This window comes from Cuculus canorus, chromosome 4 (assembly GCF_017976375.1).
Source record: "Cuculus canorus isolate bCucCan1 chromosome 4, bCucCan1.pri, whole genome shotgun sequence".
Taxonomy (NCBI): Eukaryota; Metazoa; Chordata; class Aves; order Cuculiformes; family Cuculidae; genus Cuculus; species Cuculus canorus.
Genome location: NC_071404.1, coordinates 72125499 through 72130601, shown reverse-complemented (window position 1 = coordinate 72130601; position 5103 = coordinate 72125499).

Here is a 5103-nt window from a genome sequence, read left to right as displayed (position 1 = left end):
GAAGGAAGAGAAGCAGAAGTCAAAGGACAGCTTTACAGCAGGACAACTTGGACTTCCTGCCACACCATCCACCCATGCGGTGATTTATTTTATTTTATTTTTTTTAAACAGGAAGAAAAAAGAGAAAGACAGAAAGAAATAAAACAAGAAATGCTTTTGTGAACTAATCCTTACTGCCTACAGTCACATTAAAAGTGTTAGGTTTTCAAAAGCACACTAGGTGAACTCAGCTGTGGTTTCAGAAGGATATCGTATAGGCCTTTCGGAAGTCTCATCCTGTGCAAGTGCCTACAGAAGCACAGAGACATTTTGCTTCTGGTATGTCTTTTAATATTATCCCACACTTCTTCTTGCTCCTCCTGTCTCTGCTTTCTGCTGGTCTCCCAGTGATGCTGCTGGAGACCTTCTCTGGGAGTCTGAAGTGGTGGGGGCAGGCGTGGCAGCACCAAGGTTCTCATTTTCTCTGTTGCTGGTAACCATCCTGAGGGCTCTGACATTATGTTCCCTGGCAAAACAAAAGCAGATTCCTGGAAATCTATTTGTAGGAGTCACTAGTATGTTATCTGTTTCTGTCAGCATATCTGAAGAATATCTGAACTTGAAAACACTTGCCAGTGTGTTGCTCATCTCTCCCTTTGTATGGCTCTTATTAACATCTGGTCACAAAATATTGTACTTCCACTAGTCAGTATTACCTCACTCTTCATAAATTATATTTGCTTAGGGTTGTATGAAAAGTCCAACTATCCCCTGATCGTGCCCAATATCAAATGCTTAAGAAAGAGTATCCAGACAAGTCAAGTGTGGGGTGACTGTTCCTCAGAAAGCCAGTTCCATCTTCTGTCCTCTCATTCTTGTATCCGCTGCATTCTGCACAGAACAATGTCACTGCTGAATACAAGACGTAATTCGTAAAGGTGACCTCCAAATGTTCGTAGTAACGGAGATAACACCGGTAAAAGTAATTCATTGAAACACCACCTTAGTTCTCGATGTTATGATGTGTTTAGACACATCACAGTGTTTGTCCTCCTTAGCTGATAGAATTTCATGCAGAAGCCTAATATAGAATGTTACATTAAGCAAGAGAACCCCCTGAAACTCTGTATTTCTGTATACCTCTAACCACAGTATTTGAAACCTGAAAGGAGACCTGGAGTTTTGGAAAAGAACATGGCTACACAGTGGCTGCGATCTCCTTTGGTAGACTATAAGCAAAATACATTTTAATAATCTTCACGTTCAGTTCTAACCAAGACAATCTTGGGTACCACTCTAAACACATTTTATTTTCTAGATGTGAAAAACTTTGTTTCTACTAGGTTCAGCGAACAGAGGAGTTCAGCAAACACCACAGAGGAACCTACTGTTGATGGAATCACAGCAATTTTTATAGCTGAGCTTACATTTACAAGCAAGAGTATCACCGGGGTCGCAGCCCTGCTTCATGTCATGTGGCAACTGAACAAAGCTGAACACACACAGTCAGACGTTTAGGTGGCCAGCTGGCATGGGAGGTAAGCACTGCAATATCACTTTGCCCACCCACATAGACAGTGTTTTAAAACCAGTAAATAGAAATACAACAGTAGTTTTATAGAAAGGCCAGACCATAAATAATTAATCCATTGGATAAATACGTTTACATCAGACAAAAAGGCAGAACTCACCAGCCAAACTTTAGCTCATACAAAATTTTTTGGAGCACGTGTTGTTGCCAAATGTCATTAAAAAAAGAGAAAAAAATACAACTCTGAAATTACCCAAACCTTTTATTGCTTCATGTAACCAGCTACAGTCATAGAAGCCATTCCCAGGGGACACGCTATATTTTAATAAATAAGAAAAAAAACTATAATCTGTCACATAGATAGTTCCCCTCAGGACTCAGCTCATGCTGCAGTTTTCTCATTAATGTGATGATGATAGCAAATTACATGAAAATATTAGGAAGTGTGCTCTTCTCAATTTTATTCCCACCAATTTATCTATATAAATCTATTAGCTGAAGAAAGCCCTATAATTCCTCTTCATTACTAACTAGAAAATCAGTTTAATTTTACATGATAAAATTAATACAAATTTGTCATTTACATTAACCTAACTGAGCTAGGCAAGCAGACTTAGGAGTATCAGCACTCTAAGTCAGAAACAGCTAATAAAAATTACATTGAAAATGGGTTTTGCCACTTAATTGTAAAAAAAATACTCTGGTTTAATATTATCAAGGATAATTTTTAAAATACAGGAGAACCATTCAATAATAAATTAACTTTTTGAAGAAGATAACATAATTTCAGTAATTCAAACTTTATATTGTGTGCAAATGTTTCCCTTTCCTACACAACTGTCACGTTTAACCGCAGAGATAGCTCCATGTCACAGTATAAGTAAGGAAAGGGCCAAGAAGAGCTGATTTTTCTGTCATACTGATCTGCTCTGCGATGAAATAGCAAAAAGTTTAACTAAATTGTTCCCCATAAGTTGGATGGAGGTAATCAAAGCTAGTTTGCCATTACTCTTCTAATCCCTGTCCAGGGAAGTTACATGGTTCACAAATCAAGTTACTGGGACAGCACAGGTCCCAGGAGGCACAGCAAAAGAAACAAACTGGAATTAGAGATTCAAATACCAATGCCTACTGATAAATTCATTTTTTGCTGTGTGTTGAGATGGATTAAAAGTATGGTATAGAATTTCCTAAGCAATTCCCCTGTGTGTTTCCATAACTTTTTGTTTGTTTGTTTTCCTACAAGTTGTAAAAGAGCAAAACCAATCAAAATCCCAATAACAGCCTTTTAATTTATTTATTTATTTTAAATATAGCTAGTTTGGAGAGGAAGGTTTATTAGCCTGTCTTTATTAAGAAGCTTTACAAGCAAAAGTAAACACTTCTCAATGTAGTGCACAACTAGCTTTTCTTTGCAGCCAGGGAGCATCAAAGCTAGGAATTTAATAGCATTCAGGGAAAGACTGAACAGTTATAAGACAGTAAGAAGAGTTATCATCATATTGAATAGGAAAAACATATTTTGCTAGAGCTATAAAAGAAAACTGGAAGTCTCAGAACATGATCCAAACTGAACCAAGTCAGAGAATTAGGAAAATCTTAGTCTCACGTGAGAGTTAATATTGAGTTTTAGAGAATAATTTGGTTTTGCCCACAGAAAAGCAATGGGCAATATTTGATCACAGACAGATTGATGTTCCAGGTGCCACATAGCTGATCTTAGTGTAAAATGAGGTCTGCATTTGTGTGTGCTGTAGAAATCAGGCTCAATGAGTCTGCAGGACGTATTTTTTCTGCAGCTGTTCAGTAAATCCTGCTCATCAGATTTGCTGCAGAATTGCTTACCCAGAGCCTCCCTGGATTTTAAAATAAGCGTGCACGAAGAACTCAAGTTTGACTATCCTAGACCCTGGGTTGAGCCAGGAAGACTGCTGGTTACTTGTAATTTTGATTAGAAAACAGGAGAGTTAATAAGAGTGGAGACACACAGGAGTGAGTCTTCTGCATGCCTCTCATTTTGAACAAGAACAAATATATTTTTAGGTTCCGCGTGAGGTTTAGTCACGATTTCACATCAGTTCTTATTTCACCTTTTCTTGGTTTTCACCTGGTTTTACTAGAATTCCTAAAGTTTTACTTCATACATTCGCTCGCTTGCACTTTATCTCTTTCAGATCACAGGTACGGTTTCATTCTTGGCACGGTACGCACAGCTACTGAAGCATGTTAGCAATTAGAGAAGTCCACGGCTTTGGCTGCAAGAAATAAGAGTCGCAGATCTTCACATCAGATGAAAATGGATCACTATTGTAGCTGACACTTGGCTTTCCACGTTTTCCCACTGGGTATTTTGTCATACTGCATTGCTAAGAAAGAAAATCTTCTACAGAAGCATGAGGCTGTCATTGATCACAGTCACCAGTTCTTCATGAAAAATCACAACTAACTTCAAAACAAGCTTTGAAGTAAAAGGACACATATACCAATAATAATCGGATAACAGGTTTCGTTTTCCTTTCCTGAGCTTTCTCCTGGGAACTTGCCCTCACGTTTTTCCACTGTCTCTCACTTCATTCCTCACTGAAGCCTCAGATTCTGACCACTGCCCCCTTCTCCTCTCTGTTTTATGCAACACATGCAAAAAACCCATGGCCCCACTTGCTTTAAAGCTAAAGTATGCATTTCTTTCTTATTAGCACATATCAAATATAATTAAAGTTTTTGACAGGACAGGAAAATAACGTGAATGAGATCCATATGTTCAAAATAAAGCTCAGTGTTTTATTTACATATTTCATGAATTAAGGCACTTTGGTTTTTTCCTTAGCTGCTGGTAGGTTATCTTGATAATCAGCACGCATGATAGCTCCTATTTGTTGCTATATAAAATTAAATTATCACACGTGTAATAAAGTTGAAAATTTCTCTGCAATTTATTCTTTCCACAGGAAAAGAATAAGTTGTAGAAATCTCTGCTGTTTCACAGAGGAAATAAAAGTACCTGACTATATTTCCACCTGTACTATTAACGAATTCAGAATGAATAATGAAAAAACTAAACCCTCTACCAGTGACATGATTTTCAAAACTAATCTCTTCCCAGAAACATGGTAGATTGAGTAACATAAGTCTGCTAGGTATAGAAAATCTTGAGAAAACTAATAAAAAGGGTTGTTATATCAACATGAGTAGAAATTTCACCAAATAACATTCATGACTATAACAGGGTATCCAGCTTTCGTCTTTGAATTTAGAAGTTTGGTGCTCAAAGTAAACACCTATCTGTTAGCCTTAATCAAACATCTGAAAGAATCAAAAAGAAACATTCGCTCATGCAGGTAAACTAGGAACAAAGGTTATCTTGCTCTACTTTTGTAGAATTCTTTGCCATAATTAAATTTGTTGTTTATTGTCTTGACAGTGAAGTACCTTTCTAATTAGGTGTCTGATATCAAGTAAAAGCTATTACAACACACACGTAGCTGAAGACACGTTTGGTGGTAACATGTTTTCTGTTTTAGTAGTTAAAATACTCCTTTATATCTGACTTGCCTTGCACTTTATGTCATACAAAATTATTTCAAGTTTAACAC